Source organism: Salmo salar, chromosome ssa12, assembly GCF_905237065.1.
Source record: "Salmo salar chromosome ssa12, Ssal_v3.1, whole genome shotgun sequence".
NCBI classification, from domain to species: domain Eukaryota; kingdom Metazoa; phylum Chordata; class Actinopteri; order Salmoniformes; family Salmonidae; genus Salmo; species Salmo salar.
In genome coordinates, this window is record NC_059453.1 from 85,395,724 (window position 1) to 85,414,513 (window position 18,790).

The 18,790-nt window shown below is 44.1% G+C and overlaps 18 non-coding genes across 18 annotated transcripts; all 18 read right to left on the bottom strand.

The window, feature by feature from the left end:
- Positions 1-2,786: 2,786 nt before the first annotated feature.
- On the bottom strand, positions 2,787-2,859 carry trnak-cuu (transfer RNA lysine (anticodon CUU)). The gene has a single exon. It is a non-coding gene; the product is annotated as a tRNA-Lys (tRNA).
- Positions 2,860-3,291: 432 nt separating this feature from the next.
- trnak-cuu (transfer RNA lysine (anticodon CUU)) lies at positions 3,292-3,364 on the bottom strand. The gene has a single exon. It is a non-coding gene; the product is annotated as a tRNA-Lys (tRNA).
- A 961-nt stretch (positions 3,365-4,325) lies between these two features.
- trnak-cuu (transfer RNA lysine (anticodon CUU)) lies at positions 4,326-4,398 on the bottom strand. The gene has a single exon. It is a non-coding gene; the product is annotated as a tRNA-Lys (tRNA).
- A 1,478-nt stretch (positions 4,399-5,876) lies between these two features.
- On the bottom strand, positions 5,877-5,949 carry trnak-cuu (transfer RNA lysine (anticodon CUU)). Its single transcript has one exon. It is a non-coding gene; the product is annotated as a tRNA-Lys (tRNA).
- Positions 5,950-6,912: 963 nt separating this feature from the next.
- On the bottom strand, positions 6,913-6,985 carry trnak-cuu (transfer RNA lysine (anticodon CUU)). The gene has a single exon. It is a non-coding gene; the product is annotated as a tRNA-Lys (tRNA).
- Positions 6,986-7,948: 963 nt separating this feature from the next.
- On the bottom strand, positions 7,949-8,021 carry trnak-cuu (transfer RNA lysine (anticodon CUU)). The gene has a single exon. It is a non-coding gene; the product is annotated as a tRNA-Lys (tRNA).
- Positions 8,022-8,465: 444 nt separating this feature from the next.
- Positions 8,466-8,538, bottom strand: trnak-cuu (transfer RNA lysine (anticodon CUU)). Its single transcript has one exon. It is a non-coding gene; the product is annotated as a tRNA-Lys (tRNA).
- Positions 8,539-8,982: 444 nt separating this feature from the next.
- Positions 8,983-9,055, bottom strand: trnak-cuu (transfer RNA lysine (anticodon CUU)). Its single transcript has one exon. It is a non-coding gene; the product is annotated as a tRNA-Lys (tRNA).
- A 443-nt stretch (positions 9,056-9,498) lies between these two features.
- trnak-cuu (transfer RNA lysine (anticodon CUU)) lies at positions 9,499-9,571 on the bottom strand. The gene has a single exon. It is a non-coding gene; the product is annotated as a tRNA-Lys (tRNA).
- A 444-nt stretch (positions 9,572-10,015) lies between these two features.
- trnak-cuu (transfer RNA lysine (anticodon CUU)) lies at positions 10,016-10,088 on the bottom strand. The gene has a single exon. It is a non-coding gene; the product is annotated as a tRNA-Lys (tRNA).
- A 1,477-nt stretch (positions 10,089-11,565) lies between these two features.
- trnak-cuu (transfer RNA lysine (anticodon CUU)) lies at positions 11,566-11,638 on the bottom strand. Its single transcript has one exon. It is a non-coding gene; the product is annotated as a tRNA-Lys (tRNA).
- Positions 11,639-13,116: 1,478 nt separating this feature from the next.
- trnak-cuu (transfer RNA lysine (anticodon CUU)) lies at positions 13,117-13,189 on the bottom strand. The gene has a single exon. It is a non-coding gene; the product is annotated as a tRNA-Lys (tRNA).
- Positions 13,190-13,633: 444 nt separating this feature from the next.
- On the bottom strand, positions 13,634-13,706 carry trnak-cuu (transfer RNA lysine (anticodon CUU)). The gene has a single exon. It is a non-coding gene; the product is annotated as a tRNA-Lys (tRNA).
- Positions 13,707-14,667: 961 nt separating this feature from the next.
- Positions 14,668-14,740, bottom strand: trnak-cuu (transfer RNA lysine (anticodon CUU)). The gene has a single exon. It is a non-coding gene; the product is annotated as a tRNA-Lys (tRNA).
- Positions 14,741-15,183: 443 nt separating this feature from the next.
- On the bottom strand, positions 15,184-15,256 carry trnak-cuu (transfer RNA lysine (anticodon CUU)). The gene has a single exon. It is a non-coding gene; the product is annotated as a tRNA-Lys (tRNA).
- A 444-nt stretch (positions 15,257-15,700) lies between these two features.
- Positions 15,701-15,773, bottom strand: trnak-cuu (transfer RNA lysine (anticodon CUU)). The gene has a single exon. It is a non-coding gene; the product is annotated as a tRNA-Lys (tRNA).
- Positions 15,774-17,251: 1,478 nt separating this feature from the next.
- trnak-cuu (transfer RNA lysine (anticodon CUU)) lies at positions 17,252-17,324 on the bottom strand. Its single transcript has one exon. It is a non-coding gene; the product is annotated as a tRNA-Lys (tRNA).
- Positions 17,325-18,285: 961 nt separating this feature from the next.
- Positions 18,286-18,358, bottom strand: trnak-cuu (transfer RNA lysine (anticodon CUU)). The gene has a single exon. It is a non-coding gene; the product is annotated as a tRNA-Lys (tRNA).
- Between the last annotated feature and the right edge of the window lie 432 nt (positions 18,359-18,790).

Sequence of the window (18,790 nt, forward strand, 5' to 3'; positions counted from 1 at the left end):
TTATTCCAGCCATTTAGGAGGACGTTTCATAAGTAATAGGTATGACATTGAGATAAAATGTCAGAGAGCAGGCAAAGCTAGGATTCAAATTCATAGTCTTCTGTATCACCAGCTATGCCTGACACTTCAGCAACGCAGGGTGGCAAGCCTGCTCGAAAGTCCAAACGAATGGCAGTTTGCAAAGTGAGTTGGTGCTTCGGTGGAGAAAAGGACCGCCCAACGTGGGGCTCAAACCCACGACCCTGAGATTAAGAGTCTCATGCTCTACCGACTGAGCTAGCCAGGCATCTCAATAGTTTATTGACTTGGTTCGAATATCGAACAGCTCTGTTTGTGCAAAAATATGGTGATCAGTGAGAGTGTTTTTAATGGATCCTGTGGTGCAATCGTTAGCGTGTAGTACTTATACATCAGTATGCATCAAATCGATGACAAGGTTGTGAGTTTGAGCCTCACCAGGAGCAAGTATTTTTCTTGAACACTCTGCTCATCTATTTCTTGTCCAGTAAAGGAGCATTTATTCAATCCATTTCGGAGGACGTTTCATAAGTAATAGGTATGTCATTGAGATAAAATGTCAGAGAGCAGGCAAAGCTAGGATTCAAATTCATAGTCTTCTGTATCACCAGCAATGCCTGACACTTCAGCAATGCAGGGTGGCAAGCCTGCTCGAAAGTCGAAACGAATGGCTGTTTGCAAAGTGAGTTGGTTCTTCGGCAGAGAAAAGGAGCTCCCAACGTGGGGCTCGAACCCACGACCCTGAGATTAAGAGTCTCATGCTCTACTGACTGAGCTAGCCAGGCACCTCGATGATATTAATGACTTGTTTCGAATATCGAACAGCTCTGTTTGTGCAAAATATGGTGATCATTGAGAGTGTTTTTAATGGATCCTGTGGTGCAATCGTTAGCGTGTAGTAGTTATACATCAGTATGCATCAAATCGATGACAAGGTTGTGAGTTTGAGCCTCACCAGGAGCAAGTATTTTTCTTGAACACTCTGCTTATCTATTTCTTGTCCAGTAAAGGAGCATTTATTCCAGCCATTTAGGAGGACGTTTCATAAGTAATAGGTATGTCATTGAGATAAAATGTCAGAGAGCAGGCAAAGCTAGGATTCAAATTCATAGTCTTCTGTATCACCAGCAATGCCTGACACTTCAGCAATGCAGGGTGGCAAGCCTGCTCGAAGGTCCAAACGAATGGCTGTTTGCAAAGTGAGTTGGTGCTTCGGGCGGAGAAAAGGACCGGCCAACGTGGGGCTCGAACCCACGACCCTGAGATTAAGAGTCTCATGCTCAACCGACTGAGCTTGCCAGGCACCTCGATGATATTAATGACTTGTTTCGAATATCGAACAGCTCTGTTTGTGCAAAATATGGTGATCAGTGAGAGTGTTTTTAATGGATCCTGTGGTGCAATCGTTAGCGTGTAGTAGTTATACATCAGTATGCATCAAATCGATGACAAGGTTGTGAGTTTGAGCCTCACCAGGAGCAAGTATTTTTCTTGAACACTCTGCTTATCTATTTCTTGTCCAGTAAAGGAGCATTTATTCCAGCCATTTAGGAGGACGTTTCATAAGTAATAGGTATGTCATTGAGATAAAATGTCAGAGAGCAGGCAAAGCTAGGATTCAAATTCATAGTCTTCTGTATCACCAGCAATGCCTGACACTTCAGCAATGCAGGGTGGCAAGCCTGCTCGAAGGTCCAAACGAATGGCTGTTTGCAAAGTGAGTTGGTGCTTCGGCGGAGAAAAGGACCACCCAACGTGGGGCTCGAACCCACGACCCTGAGATTAAGAGTCTCATGCTCTACCGACTGAGCTAGCCAGGCATCTCAATAGTTTATTGCCTTGGTTCGAATATCGAACAGCTCTGTTTGTGCAAAATATGGTGATTAGTGAGAGTGTTTTTAATGGATCCTGTGGTGCAATCGTTAGCGTGTAGTAGTTATACATCAGTATGCATCAAATCGATGACAAGGTTGTGAGTTTGAGCCTCACCAGGAGCAAGTATTTTTCTTGAACACTCTGCTTATCTATTTCTTGTCCAGTAAAGGAGCATTTATTCCAGCCATTTAGGAGGACGTTTCACAAGTAATAGGTATGTCATTGAGATAAAATGTCAGAGAGCAGGCAAAGCTAGGATTCAAATTCATAGTCTTCTGTATCACCAGCTATGCCTGACACTTCAGCAACGCCTGCTCGAAGGTCCAAACGAATGGCTGTTTGCAAAGTGAGTTGGTGCTTCGGCGGAGAAAAGGACCCCCCAACATGGGGCTCGAACCCACGACCCTGAGATTAAGAGTCTCATGCTCTACCGACTGAGCTAGCCAGGAATCTCAATAGTTTATTGACTTGGTTCGAATATCGAACAGCTCTGTTTGTGCAAAAATATGGTGATCAGTGAGAGTGTTTTTAATGGATCCTGTGGTGCAATCGTTAGCGTGTAGTACTTATACATCAGTATGCATCAAATCGATGACAAGGTTGTGAGTTTGAGCCTCACCAGGAGCAAGTATTTTTCTTGAACACTCTGCTCATCTATTTCTTGTCCAGTAAAGGAGCATTTATTCAATCCATTTCGGAGGACGTTTCATAAGTAATAGGTATGTCATTGAGATAAAATGTCAGAGAGCAGGCAAAGCTAGGATTCAAATTCATAGTCTTCTGTATCACCAGCAATGCCTGACACTTCAGCAATGCAGGGTGGCAAGCCTGCTCGAAAGTCGAAACGAATGGCTGTTTGCAAAGTGAGTTGGTGCTTCGGCGGAGAAAAGGAGCGCCCAACGTGGGGCTCGAACCCACGACCCTGAGATTAAGAGTCTCATGCTCTACCGACTGAGCTAGCCAGGCACCTCGATGATATTAATGACTTGTTTCGAATATCGAACAGCTCTGTTTGTGCAAAATATGGTGATCAGTGAGAGTGTTTTTAATGGATCCTGTGGTGCAATCGTTAGCGTGTAGTAGTTATACATCAGTATGCATCAAATCGATGACAAGGTTGTGAGTTTGAGCCTCACCAGGAGCAAGTATTTTTCTTGAACACTCTGCTTATCTATTTCTTGTCCAGTAAAGGAGCATTTATTCCAGCCATTTAGGAGGACGTTTCATAAGTAATAGGTATGTCATTGAGATAAAATGTCAGAGAGCAGGCAAAGCTAGGATTCAAATTCATAGTCTTCTGTATCACCAGCTATGCCTGACACTTCAGCAACGCCTGCTCGAAGGTCCAAACGAATGGCTGTTTGCAAAGTGAGTTGGTGCTTCGGTGGAGAAAAGGACCGCCCAACGTGGGGCTCGAACCCACGACCCTGAGATTAAGAGTCTCATGCTCTACCGACTGAGCTAGCCAGGCATCTCAATAGTTTATTGACTTGGTTCGAATATCGAACAGCTCTGTTTGTGCAAAAATATGGTGATCAGTGAGAGTGTTTTTAATGGATCCTGTGGTGCAATCGTTAGCGTGTAGTACTTATACATCAGTATGCATCAAATCGATGACAAGGTTGTGAGTTTGAGCCTCACCAGGAGCAAGTATTTTTCTTGAACACTCTGCTCATCTATTTCTTGTCCAGTAAAGGAGCATTTATTCAATCCATTTCGGAGGACGTTTCATAAGTAATAGGTATGTCATTGAGATAAAATGTCAGAGAGCAGGCAAAGCTAGGATTCAAATTCATAGTCTTCTGTATCACCAGCAATGCCTGACACTTCAGCAATGCAGGGTGGCAAGCCTGCTCGAAAGTCGAAACGAATGGCTGTTTGCAAAGTGAGTTGGTTCTTCGGCAGAGAAAAGGAGCTCCCAACGTGGGGCTCGAACCCACGACCCTGAGATTAAGAGTCTCATGCTCTACCGACTGAGCTAGCCAGGCACCTCGATGATATTAATGACTTGTTTCGAATATCGAACAGCTCTGTTTGTGCAAAATATGGTGATCAGTGAGAGTGTTTTTAATGGATCCTGTGGTGCAATCGTTAGCGTGTAGTAGTTATACATCAGTATGCATCAAATCGATGACAAGGTTGTGAGTTTGAGCCTCACCAGGAGCAAGTATTTTTCTTGAACACTCTGCTTATCTATTTCTTGTCCAGTAAAGGAGCATTTATTCCAGCCATTTAGGAGGACGTTTCATAAGTAATAGGTATGTCATTGAGATAAAATGTCAGAGAGCAGGCAAAGCTAGGATTCAAATTCATAGTCTTCTGTATCACCAGCAATGCCTGACACTTCAGCAATGCAGGGTGGCAAGCCTGCTCGAAGGTCCAAACGAATGGCTGTTTGCAAAGTGAGTTGGTGCTTCGGCGGAGAAAAGGACCGCCCAACGTGGGGATCGAACCCACGACCTTGAGATTAAGAGTCTCATGCTCTACCGACTGAGCTAGCCAGGCACCTCGATGATATCAATGACTTGTTTCGAATATCGAACAGCTCTGTTTGTGCAAAATATGGTGATCAGTGAGAGTGTTTTTAATGGATCCTGTGGTGCAATCGTTAGCGTGTAGTACTTATACACCAGTATGCATCAAATCGATGACAAGGTTGTGAGTTTGAGCCTCACCAGGAGCAAGTATTTTTCTTGAACACTCTGCTTATCTATTTCTTGTCCAGTAAAGGAGCATTTATTCCAGCCATTTAGGAGGACGTTTCATAAGTAATAGGTATGTCATTGAGATAAAATGTCAGAGAGCAGGCAAAGCTAGGATTCAAATTCATAGTCTTCTGTATCACCAGCAATGCCTGACACTTCAGCAATGCAGGGTGGCAAGCCTGCTCGAAAGTCCAAACGAATGGCTGTTTGCAAAGTGAGTTGGTTCTTCGGCAGAGAAAAGGAGCTCCCAACGTGGGGCTCGAACCCACGACCCTGAGATTAAGAGTCTCATGCTCTACCGACTGAGCTAGCCAGGCACCTCGATGATATTAATGACTTGTTTCGAATATCGAACAGCTCTGTTTGTGCAAAATATGGTGATCAGTGAGAGTGTTTTTAATGGATCCTGTGGTGCAATCGTTAGCGTGTAGTACTTATACACCAGTATGCATCAAATCGATGACAAGGTTGTGAGTTTGAGCCTCACCAGGAGCAAGTATTTTTCTTGAACACTCTGCTTATCTATTTCTTGTCCAGTAAAGGAGCATTTATTCCAGCCATTTAGGAGGACGTTTCATAAGTAATAGGTATGTCATTGAGATAAAATGTCAGAGAGCAGGCAAAGCTAGGATTCAAATTCATAGTCTTCTGTATCACCAGCAATGCCTGACACTTCAGCAATGCAGGGTGGCAAGCCTGCTCGAAAGTCCAAACGAATGGCTGTTTGCAAAGTGAGTTGGTGCTTCGGCGGAGAAAAGGACCGCCCAACGTGGGGCTCGAACCCACGACCCTGAGATTAAGAGTCTCATGCTCTACCGACTGAGCTAGCCAGGAACCTCGATGATATTAATGACTTGTTTCGAATATCGAACAGCTCTGTTTGTGCAAAATATGGTGATCAGTGAGAGTGTTTTTAATGGATCCTGTGGTGCAATCGTTAGCGTGTAGTAGTTATACATCAGTATGCATCAAATCGATGACAAGGTTGTGAGTTTGAGCCTCACCAGGAGCAAGTATTTTTCTTGAACACTCTGCTTATCTATTTCTTGTCCAGTAAAGGAGCATTTATTCCAGCCATTTAGGAGGACGTTTCATAAGTAATAGGTATGTCATTGAGATAAAATGTCAGAGAGCAGGCAAAGCTAGGATTCAAATTCATAGTCTTCTGTATCACCAGCAATGCCTGACACTTCAGCAATGCAGGGTGGCAAGCCTGCTCGAAGGTCCAAACGAATGGCTGTTTGCAAAGTGAGTTGGTGCTTCGGCGGAGAAAAGGACCGCCCAACGTGGGGCTCGAACCCACGACCCTGAGATTAAGAGTCTCATGCTCTACCGACTGAGCTAGCCAGGCACCTCGATGATATTTATGACTTGTTTCGAATATCGAACAGCTCTGTTTGTGCAAAATATGGTGATCAGTGAGAGTGTTTTTAATGGATCCTGTGGTGCAATCGTTAGCGTGTAGTAGTTATACATCAGTATGCATCAAATCGATGACAAGGTTGTGAGTTTGAGCCTCACCAGGAGCAAGTATTTTTCTTGAACACTCTGCTTATCTATTTCTTGTCCAGTAAAGGAGCATTTATTCCAGCCATTTAGGAGGACGTTTCACAAGTAATAGGTATGTCATTGAGATAAAATGTCAGAGAGCAGGCAAAGCTAGGATTCAAATTCATAGTCTTCTGTATCACCAGCAATGCCTGACACTTCAGCAATGCAGGGTGGCAAGCCTGCTCGAAGGTCCAAACGAATGGCTGTTTGCAAAGTGAGTTGGTGCTTCGGGCGGAGAAAAGGACCGCCCAACGTGGGGCTCGAACCCACGACCCTGAGATTAAGAGTCTCATGCTCTACCGACTGAGCTAGCCAGGAATCTCGAATAGTTTATTGACTTGTTTCGAATATCGAACAGCTCTGTTTGTGCAAAAATATGGTGATCAGTGAGAGTGTTTTTAATGGATCCTGTGGTGCAATCGTTAGCGTGTAGTAGTTATACATCAGTATGCATCAAATCGATGACAAGGTTGTGAGTTTGAGCCTCACCAGGAGCAAGTATTTTTCTTGAACACTCTGCTTATCTATTTCTTGTCCAGTAAAGGAGCATTTATTCAAGCCATTTAGGAGGACGTTTCATAAGTAATAGGTATGTCATTGAGATAAAATGTCAGAGAGCAGGCAAAGCTAGGATTCAAATTCATAGTCTTCTGTATCACCAGCAATGCCTGACACTTCAGCAATGCAGGGTGGCAAGCCTGCTCGAAAGTCGAAACGAATGGCTGTTTGCAAAGTGAGTTGGTGCTTCGGCGGAGAAAAGGAGCGCCCAACGTGGGGCTCGAACCCACGACCCTGAGATTAAGAGTCTCATGCTCTACCGACTGAGCTAGCCAGGCACCTCGATGATATTAATGACTTGTTTCGAATATCGAACAGCTCTGTTTGTGCAAAATATGGTGATCAGTGAGAGTGTTTTTAATGGATCCTGTGGTGCAATCGTTAGCGTGTAGTAGTTATACATCAGTATGCATCAAATCGATGACAAGGTTGTGAGTTTGAGCCTCACCAGGAGCAAGTATTTTTCTTGAACACTCTGCTTATCTATTTCTTGTCCAGTAAAGGAGCATTTATTCCAGCCATTTAGGAGGACGTTTCACAAGTAATAGGTATGTCATTGAGATAAAATGTCAGAGAGCAGGCAAAGCTAGGATTCAAATTCATAGTCTTCTGTATCACCAGCAATGCCTGACACTTCAGCAATGCAGGGTGGCAAGCCTGCTCGAAGGTCCAAACGAATGGCTGTTTGCAAAGTGAGTTGGTGCTTCGGTGGAGAAAAGGACCGCCCAACGTGGGGCTCGAAACCCACGACCCTGAGATTAAGAGTCTCATGCTCTACCGACTGAGCTAGCCAGGCATCTCGATAGTATTAATGACTTGTTTCGAATATCGAACAGCTCTGTTTGTGCAAAAATATGGTGATCAGTGAGAGTGTTTTTAATGGATCCTGTGGTGCAATCGTTAGCGTGTAGTACTTATACATCAGTATGCATCAAATCGATGACAAGGTTGTGAGTTTGAGCCTCACCAGGAGCAAGTATTTTTCTTGAACACTCTGCTTATCTATTTCTTGTCCAGTAAAGGAGCATTTATTCAATCCATTTAGGAGGACGTTTCATAAGTAATAGGTATGTCATTGAGATAAAATGTCAGAGAGCAGGCAAAGCTAGGATTCAAATTCATAGTCTTCTGTATCACCAGCAATGCCTGACACTTCAGCAATGCAGGGTGGCAAGCCTGCTCGAAAGTCGAAACGAATGGCTGTTTGCAAAGTGAGTTGGTGCTTCGGCGGAGAAAAGGAGCGCCCAACGTGGGGCTCGAACCCACGACCCTGAGATTAAGAGTCTCATGCTCTACCGACTGAGCTAGCCAGGCACCTCGATGATATTAATGACTTGTTTCGAATATCGAACAGCTCTGTTTGTGCAAAATATGGTGATCAGTGAGAGTGTTTTTAATGGATCCTGTGGTGCAATCGTTAGCGTGTAGTAGTTATACATCAGTATGCATCAAATCGATGACAAGGTTGTGAGTTTGAGCCTCACCAGGAGCAAGTATTTTTCTTGAACACTCTGCTTATCTATTTCTTGTCCAGTAAAGGAGCATTTATTACAGCCATTTAGGAGGACGTTTCATAAGTAATAGGTATGTCATTGAGATAAAATGTCAGAGAGCAGGCAAAGCTAGGATTCAAATTCATAGTCTTCTGTATCACCAGCAATGCCTGACACTTCAGCAATGCAGGGTGGCAAGCCTGCTCGAAGGTCGAAACGAATGGCTGTTTGCAAAGTGAGTTGGTGCTTCGGCGGAGAAAAGGACCGCCCAACGTGGGGATCGAACCCACGACCTTGAGATTAAGAGTCTCATGCTCTACCGACTGAGCTAGCCAGGCACCTCGATGATATTAATGACTTGTTTCGAATATCGAACAGCTCTGTTTGTGCAAAATATGGTGATCAGTGAGAGTGTTTTTAATGGATCCTGTGGTGCAATCGTTAGCGTGTAGTACTTATACACCAGTATGCATCAAATCGATGACAAGGTTGTGAGTTTGAGCCTCACCAGGAGCAAGTATTTTTCTTGAACACTCTGCTTATCTATTTCTTGTCCAGTAAAGGAGCATTTATTCCAGCCATTTAGGAGGACGTTTCATAAGTAATAGGTATGTCATTGAGATAAAATGTCAGAGAGCAGGCAAAGCTAGGATTCAAATTCATAGTCTTCTGTATCACCAGCTATGCCTGACACTTCAGCAACGCAGGGTGGCAAGCCTGCTCGAAAGTCCAAACGAATGGCAGTTTGCAAAGTGAGTTGGTGCTTCGGCGGAGAAAAGGAGCGCCCAACGTGGGGCTCGAACCCACGACCCTGAGATTAAGAGTCTCATGCTCTACCGACTGAGCTAGCCAGGCACCTCGATGATATTAATGACTTGTTTCGAATATCGAACAGCTCTGTTTGTGCAAAATATGGTGATCAGTGAGAGTGTTTTTAATGGATCCTGTGGTGCAATCGTTAGCGTGTAGTAGTTATACACCAGTATGCATCAAATCGATGACAAGGTTGTGAGTTTGAGCCTCACCAGGAGCAAGTATTTTTCTTGAACACTCTGCTTATCTATTTCTTGTCCAGTAAAGGAGCATTTATTCCATCCATTTAGGAGGACGTTTCATAAGTAATAGGTATGTCATTGAGATAAAATGTCAGAGAGCAGGCAAAGGTAGGATTCAAATTCATAGTCTTCTGTATCACCAGCAATGCCTGACACTTCAGCAATGCAGGGTGGCAAGCCTGCTCGAAAGTCCAAACGAATGGCTGTTTGCAAAGTGAGTTGGTGCTTCGGCGGAGAAAAGGACGCCCAACGTGGGGCTCGAACCCACGACCCTGAGATTAAGAGTCTCATGCTCTACCGACTGAGCTAGCCAGGCACCTCGATGATATTAATGACTTGTTTCGAATATCGAACAGCTCTGTTTGTGCAAAATATGGTGATCAGTGAGAGTGTTTTTAATGGATCCTGTGGTGCAATCGTTAGCGTGTAGTAGTTATACATCAGTATGCATCAAATCGATGACAAGGTTGTGAGTTTGAGCCTCACCAGGAGCAAGTATTTTTCTTGAACACTCTGCTTATCTATTTCTTGTCCAGTAAAGGAGCATTTATTCCAGCCATTTAGGAGGACGTTTCATAAGTAATAGGTATGTCATTGAGATAAAATGTCAGAGAGCAGGCAAAGCTAGGATTCAAATTCATAGTCTTCTGTATCACCAGCAATGCCTGACACTTCAGCAATGCAGGGTGGCAAGCCTGCTCGAAGGTCCAAACGAATGGCTGTTTGCAAAGTGAGTTGGTTCTTCGGCGGAGAAAAGGACCGCCCAACGTGGGGCTCGAACCCACGACCCTGAGATTAAGAGTCTCATGCTCTACCGACTGAGCTAGCCAGGCACCTCGATGATATTAATGACTTGTTTCGAATATCGAACAGCTCTGTTTGTGCAAAATATGGTGAGCAGTGAGAGTGTTTTTAATGGATCCTGTGGTGCAATCGTTAGCGTGTAGTAGTTATACATCAGTATGCATCAAATCGATGACAAGGTTGTGAGTTTGAGCCTCACCAGGAGCAAGTATTTTTCTTGAACACTCTGCTTATCTATTTCTTGTCCAGTAAAGGAGCATTTATTCCAGCCATTTAGGAGGACGTTTCATAAGTAATAGGTATGTCATTGAGATAAAATGTCAGAGAGCAGGCAAAGCTAGGATTCAAATTCATAGTCTTCTGTATCACCAGCAATGCCTGACACTTCAGCAATGCAGGGTGGCAAGCCTGCTCGAAGGTCCAAACGAATGGCTGTTTGCAAAGTGAGTTGGTGCTTCGGCGGAGAAAAGGACCGCCCAACGTGGGGCTCGAACCCACGACCCTGAGATTAAGAGTCTCATGCTCAACCGACTGAGCTAGCCAGGAACCTCGATGATATTAATGACTTGTTTCGAATATCGAACAGCTCTGTTTGTGCAAAATATGGTGAGCAGTGAGAGTGTTTTTAATGGATCCTGTGGTGCAATCGTTAGCGTGTAGTAGTTATACATCAGTATGCATCAAATCGATGACAAGGTTGTGAGTTTGAGCCTCACCAGGAGCAAGTATTTTTCTTGAACACTCTGCTTATCTATTTCTTGTCCAGTAAAGGAGCATTTATTCCAGCCATTTAGGAGGACGTTTCATAAGTAATAGGTATGTCATTGAGATAAAATGTCAGAGAGCAGGCAAAGCTAGGATTCAAATTCATAGTCTTCTGTATCACCAGCTATGCCTGACACTTCAGCAACGCAGGGTGGCAAGCCTGCTCGAAAGTCCAAACGAATGGCTGTTTGCAAAGTGAGTTGGTGCTTCGGCGGAGAAAAGGACCGCCCAACGTGGGGCTCAAACCCACGACCCTGAGATTAAGAGTCTCATGCTCTACCGACTGAGCTAGCCAGGCATCTCAATAGTTTATTGCCTTGGTTCGAATATCGAACAGCTCTGTTTGTGCAAAATATGGTGATCAGTGAGAGTGTTTTTAATGGATCCTGTGGTGCAATCGTTAGCGTGTAGTAGTTATACATCAGTATGCATCAAATCGATGACAAGGTTGTGAGTTTGAGCCTCACCAGGAGCAAGTATTTTTCTTGAACACTCTGCTTATCTATTTCTTGTCCAGTAAAGGAGCATTTATTCCAGCCATTTAGGAGGACGTTTCACAAGTAATAGGTATGTCATTGAGATAAAATGTCAGAGAGCAGGCAAAGGTAGGATTCAAATTCAAAGTCTTCTGTATCACCAGCAATGCCTGACACTTCAGCAATGCAGGGTGGCAAGCCTGCTCGAAAGTCGAAACGAATGGCTGTTTGCAAAGTGAGTTGGTGCTTCGGCGGAGAAAAGGACCGCCCAACGTGGGGATCGAACCCACGACCTTGAGATTAAGAGTCTCATGCTCTACCGACTGAGCTAGCCAGGCACCTCGATGATATTAATGACTTGTTTCGAATATCGAACAGCTCTGTTTGTGCAAAATATGGTGATCAGTGAGAGTGTTTTTAATGGATCCTGTGGTGCAATCGTTAGCGTGTAGTAGTTATACATCAGTATGCATCAAATCGATGACAAGGTTGTGAGTTTGAGCCTCACCAGGAGCAAGTATTTTTCTTGAACACTCTGCTTATCTATTTCTTGTCCAGTAAAGGAGCATTTATTCAATCCATTTCGGAGGACGTTTCATAAGTAATAGGTATGTCATTGAGATAAAATGTCAGAGAGCAGGCAAAGCTAGGATTCAAATTCATAGTCTTCTGTATCACCAGCAATGCCTGAAACTTCAGCAATGCAGGGTGGCAAGCCTGCTCGAAAGTCGAAACGAATGGCTGTTTGCAAAGTGAGTTGGTGCTTCGTCGGAGAAAAGGACCGCCCAAACGTGGGGCTCGAACCCACGACCCTGAGATTAAGAGTCTCATGCTCTACCGACTGAGCTAGCCAGGAACCTCGATGATATTAATGACTTGTTTCGAATATCGAACAGCTCTGTTTGTGCAAAATATGGTGATCAGTGAGAGTGTTTTTAATGGATCCTGTGGTGCAATCGTTAGCGTGTAGTAGTTATACATCAGTATGCATCAAATCGATGACAAGGTTGTGAGTTTGAGCCTCACCAGGAGCAAGTATTTTTCTTGAACACTCTGCTTATCTATTTCTTGTCCAGTAAAGGAGCATTTATTCCAGCCATTTAGGAGGACGTTTCATAAGTAATAGGTATGTCATTGAGATAAAATGTCAGAGAGCAGGCAAAGCTAGGATTCAAATTCATAGTCTTCTGTATCACCAGCTATGCCTGACACTTCAGCAACGCAGGGTGGCAAGCCTGCTCGAAAGTCCAAACGAATGGCGGTTTGCAAAGTGAGTTGGTGCTTCGGCGGAGAAAAGGACCGCCCAACGTGGGGCTCAAACCCACGACCCTGAGATTAAGAGTCTCATGCTCTACCGACTGAGCTAGCCAGGCATCTCAATAGTTTATTGACTTGTTTCGAATATCGAACAGCTCTGTTTGTGCAAAATATGGTGATCAGTGAGAGTGTTTTTAATGGATCCTGTGGTGCAATCGTTAGCGTGTAGTAGTTATACATCAGTATGCATCAAATCGATGACAAGGTTGTGAGTTTGAGCCTCACCAGGAGCAAGTATTTTTCTTGAACACTCTGCTCATCTATTTCTTGTCCAGTAAAGGAGCATTTATTCAATCCATTTCGGAGGACGTTTCATAAGTAATAGGTATGTCATTGAGATAAAATGTCAGAGAGCAGGCAAAGGTAGGATTCAAATTCAAAGTCTTCTGTATCACCAGCAATGCCTGACACTTCAGCAATGCAGGGTGGCAAGCCTGCTCGAAAGTCGAAACGAATGGCTGTTTGCAAAGTGAGTTGGTGCTTCGGCGGAGAAAAGGACCGCCCAACGTGGGGATCGAACCCACGACCTTGAGATTAAGAGTCTCATGCTCTACCGACTGAGCTAGCCAGGCACCTCGATGATATTAATGACTTGTTTCGAATATCGAACAGCTCTGTTTGTGCAAAATATGGTGATCAGTGAGAGTGTTTTTAATGGATCCTGTGGTGCAATCGTTAGCGTGTAGTACTTATACACCAGTATGCATCAAATCGATGACAAGGTTGTGAGTTTGAGCCTCACCAGGAGCAAGTATTTTTCTTGAACACTCTGCTTATCTATTTCTTGTCCAGTAAAGGAGCATTTATTCCAGCCATTTAGGAGGACGTTTCATAAGTAATAGGTATGTCATTGAGATAAAATGTCAGAGAGCAGGCAAAGCTAGGATTCAAATTCATAGTCTTCTGTATCACCAGCAATGCCTGACACTTCAGCAATGCAGGGTGGCAAGCCTGCTCGAAAGTCCAAACGAATGGCTGTTTGCAAAGTGAGTTGGTTCTTCGGCAGAGAAAAGGAGCGCCCAACGTGGGGCTCGAACCCACGACCCTGAGATTAAGAGTCTCATGCTCTACCGACTGAGCTAGCCAGGCACCTCGATGATATTAATGACTTGTTTCGAATATCGAACAGCTCTGTTTGTGCAAAATATGGTGATCAGTGAGAGTGTTTTTAATGGATCCTGTGGTGCAATCGTTAGCGTGTAGTAGTTATACATCAGTATGCATCAAATCGATGACAAGGTTGTGAGTTTGAGCCTCACCAGGAGCAAGTATTTTTCTTGAACACTCTGCTTATCTATTTCTTGTCCAGTAAAGGAGCATTTATTCCAGCCATTTAGGAGGACGTTTCATAAGTAATAGGTATGTCATTGAGATAAAATGTCAGAGAGCAGGCAAAGCTAGGATTCAAATTCATAGTCTTCTGTATCACCAGCAATGCCTGACACTTCAGCAATGCAGGGTGGCAAGCCTGCTCGAAGGTCCAAACGAATGGCTGTTTGCAAAGTGAGTTGGTGCTTCGGCGGAGAAAAGGACTGCCCAACGTGGGGCTCGAACCCACGACCCTGAGATTAAGAGTCTCATGCTCAACCGACTGAGCTAGCCAGGAACCTCGATGATATTAATGACTTGTTTCGAATATCGAACAGCTCTGTTTGTGCAAAATATGGTGATCAGTGAGAGTGTTTTTAATGGATCCTGTGGTGCAATCGTTAGCGTGTAGTAGTTATACATCAGTATGCATCAAATCGATGACAAGGTTGTGAGTTTGAGCCTCACCAGGAGCAAGTATTTTTCTTGAACACTCTGCTTATCTATTTCTTGTCCAGTAAAGGAGCATTTATTCCAGCCATTTAGGAGGACGTTTCATAAGTAATAGGTATGTCATTGAGATAAAATGTCAGAGAGCAGGCAAAGCTAGGATTCAAATTCATAGTCTTCTGTATCACCAGCTATGCCTGACATTTCAGCAACGCAGGGTGGCAAGCCTGCTCGAAAGTCCAAACGAATGGCTGTTTGCAAAGTGAGTTGGTGCTTCGGCGGAGAAAAGGACCGCCCAACGTGGGGCTCGAACCCACGACCCTGAGATTAAGAGTCTCATGCTCTACCGACTGAGCTAGCCAGGCATCTCAATAGTTTATTGCCTTGGTTCGAATATCGAACAGCTCTGTTTGTGCAAAATATGGTGATTAGTGAGAGTGTTTTTAATGGATCCTGTGGTGCAATCGTTAGCGTGTAGTAGTTATACATCAGTATGCATCAAATCGATGACAAGGTTGTGAGTTTGAGCCTCACCAGGAGCAAGTATTTTTCTTGAACACTCTGCTTATCTATTTCTTGTCCAGTAAAGGAGCATTTATTCCAGCCATTTAGGAGGACGTTTCACAAGTAATAGGTATGTCATTGAGATAAAATGTCAGAGAGCAGGCAAAGGTAGGATTCAAATTCATAGTCTTCTGTATCACCAGCAATGCCTGACACTTCAGCAATGCAGGGTGGCAAGCCTGCTCGAAAGTCGAAACGAATGGCTGTTTGCAAAGTGAGTTGGTGCTTCGGCGGAGAAAAGGACCGCCCAACGTGGGGCTCGAACCCACGACCTTGAGATTAAGAGTCTCATGCTCTACCGACTGAGCTAGCCAGGCACCTCGATGATATTAATGACTTGTTTCGAATATCGAACAGCTCTGTTTGTGCAAAATATGGTGATCAGTGAGAGTGTTTTTAATGGATCCTGTGGTGCAATCGTTAGCGTGTAGTAGTTATACATCAGTATGCATCAAATCGATTACAAGGTTGTGAGTTTGAGCCTCACCAGGAGCAAGTATTTTTCTTGAACACTCTGCTTATCTATTTCTAGTCCAGTAAAGGAGCATTTATTCAATCCATTTCGGAGGACGTTTCATAAGTAATAGGTATGTCATTGAGATAAAATGTCAGAGAGCAGGCAAAGCTAGGATTCAAATTCATAGTCTTCTGTATCACCAGCAATGCCTGAAACTTCAGCAATGCAGGGTGGCAAGCCTGCTCGAAAGTCGAAACGAATGGCTGTTTGCAAAGTGAGTTGGTGCTTCGTCGGAGAAAAGGACCGCCCAACGTGGGGCTCGAACCCACGACCCTGAGATTAAGAGTCTCATGCTCTACCGACTGAGCTAGCCAGGCATCTCAATCGTTTATTGACTTGTTTCGAATATCGAACAGCTCTGTTTGTGCAAAAATATGGTGATCAGTGAGAGTGTTTTTAATGGATCCTGTGGTGCAATCGTTAGCGTGAGGTACTTATACATCAGTATGCATCAAATCGATGACAACGTTGTGAGTTTGAGCCTCACCAGGAGCAAGTATTTTTCTTGAACACTCTGCTCATCTATTTCTTGTCCAGTAAAGGAGCATTTATTCAATCAATTTCGGAGGACGTTTCATAAGTAATAGGTATGTCATTGAGATAAAATGTCAGAGAGCAGGCAAAGCTAGGATTCAAATTCATAGTCTTCTGTATCACCAGCAATGCCTGACACTTCAGCAATGCAGGGTGGCAAGCCTGCTCGAAAGTCGAAACGAATGGCTGTTTGCAAAGTGAGTTGGTTCTTCGGCAGAGAAAAGGAGCGCCCAACGTGGGGCTCGAACCCAGGACCCTGAGATAAAGAGTCTCATGCTCTACCGACTGAGCTAGCCAGGAACCTCAATGATATTAATGACTTGTTTCGAATATCGAACAGCTCTGTTTGTGCAAAATATGGTGATCAGTGAGAGTGTTTTTAATGGATCCTGTGGTGCAATCGTTAGCGTGTAGTAGTTATACATCAGTATGCATCAAATCCATGACAAGGTTGTGAGTTTGAGCCTCACCAGGAGCAAGTATTTTTCTTGAACACTCTGCTTATCTATTTCTTGTCCAGTAAAGGAGCATTTATTCCAGCCATTTAGGAGGACGTTTCATAAGTAATAGGTATGTCATTGAGATAAAATGTCAGAGAGCAGGCAAAGCTAGGATTCAAATTCATAGTCTTCTGTATCACCAGCTATGCCTGACATTTCAGCAACGCAGGGTGGCAAGCCTGCTCGAAAGTCCAAACGAATGGCTGTTTGCAAAGTGAGTTGGTGCTTCGGCGGAGAAAAGGACCGCCCAACGTGGGGCTCGAACCCACGACCCTGAGATTAAGAGACTCATGCTCTACCGACTGAGCTAGCCAGGCACCTCGATGATATTAATGACTTGGTTCGAATATCGAACAGCTCTGTTTGTGCAAAATATGGTGATCAGTGAGAGTGTTTTTAATGGATCCTGTGGTGCAATCGTTAGCGTGTAGTAGTTATACATCAGTATGCATCAAATCGATGACAAGGTTGTGAGTTTGAGCCTCACCAGGAGCAAGTATTTTTCTTGAACACTCTGCTTATCTATTTCTTGTCCAGTAAAGGAGCATTTATTCAATCCATTTCGGAGGACGTTTCATAAGTAATAGGTATGTCATTGAGATAAAATGTCAGAGAGCAGGCAAAGCTAGGATTCAAATTCATAGTCTTCTGTATCACCAGCAATGCCTGAAACTTCAGCAATGCAGGGTGGCAAGCCTGCTCGAAAGTCGAAACGAATGGCTCTTTGCAAAGTGAGTTGGTGCTTCGTCGGAGAAAAGGACCGCCCAACGTGGGGCTCGAACCCACGACCCTGAGATTAAGAGTCTCATGCTCTACCGACTGAGCTAGCCAGGCACCTCGATGATATTAATGACTTGTTTCGAATATCGAACAGCTCTGTTTGTGCAAAATATGGTGATCAGTGAGAGTGTTTTTAATGGATCCTGTGGTGCAATCGTTAGCGTGTAGTAGTTATACATCAGTATGCATCAAATCGATGACAAGGTTGTGAGTTTGAGCCTCACCAGGAGCAAGTATTTTTCTTGAACACTCTGCTTATCTATTTCTTGTCCAGTAAAGGAGCATTTATTCCAGCCATTTAGGAGGACGTTTCATAAGTAATAGGTATGTCATTGAGATAAAATGTCAGAGAGCAGGCAAAGCTAGGATTCAAATTCATAGTCTTCTGTATCACCAGCTATGCCTGACAGTTCAGCAACGCAGGGTGGCAAGCCTGCTCCAAAGTCCAAACGAATGGCTGTTTGCAAAGTGAGTTGGTTCTTCGGCGGAGAAATGGACCGCCCAACGTGGGGCTCGAACCCACGACCCTGAGATTAAGAGTCTCATGCTCTACCGACTGAGCTAGCCAGGAACCTCGATGATATTAATGACTTGTTTCGAATATCGAACAGCTCTGTTTGTGCAAAATATGGTGATCAGTGAGAGTGTTTTTAATGGATCCTGTGGTGCAATCGTTAGCGTGTAGTAGTTATACATCAGTATGCATCAAATCGATGACAAGGTTGTGAGTTTGAGCCTCACCAGGAGCAAGTATTTTTCTTGAACACTCTGCTTATCTATTTCTTGTCCAGTAAAGGAGCATTTATTCCAGCCATTTAGGAGGACGTTTCATAAGTAATAGGTATGACATTGAGATAAAATGTCAGAGAGCAGGCAAAGCTAGGATTCAAATTCATAGTCTTCTGTATCACCAGCTATGCCTGACACTTCAGCAACGCAGGGTGGCAAGCCTGCTCGAAAGTCCAAACGAATGGCAGTTTGCAAAGTGAGTTGGTGCTTCGGCGGAGAAAAGGACCGCCCAACGTGGGGCTCGAACCCACGACCCTGAGATTAAGAGTCTCATGCTCTACCGACTGAGCTAGCCAGGCATCTCCGTAGTTTATTGACTTGGTTCGAATATCGAACAGCTCTGTTTGTGCAAAAATATGGTGATCAGTGAGAGTGTTTTTAATGGATCCTGTGGTGCAATCGTTAGCGTGTAGTAGTTATACATCAGTATGCATCAAATCGATGACAAGGTTGTGAGTTTGAGCCTCACCAGGAGCAAGTATTTTTCTTGAACACTCTGCTTATCTATTTCTTGTCCAGTAAAGGAGCATTTATTCCAGCCATTTAGGAGGACGTTTCATAAGTAATAGGTATGTCATTGAGATAAAATGTCAGAGAGCAGGCAAAGCTAGGATTCAAATTCATAGTCTTCTGTATCACCAGCAATGCCTGACACTTCAGCAATGCAGGGTGGCAAGCCTGCTCGAAAGTCCAAACGAATGGCTGTTTGCAAAGTGAGTTGGTTCTTCGGC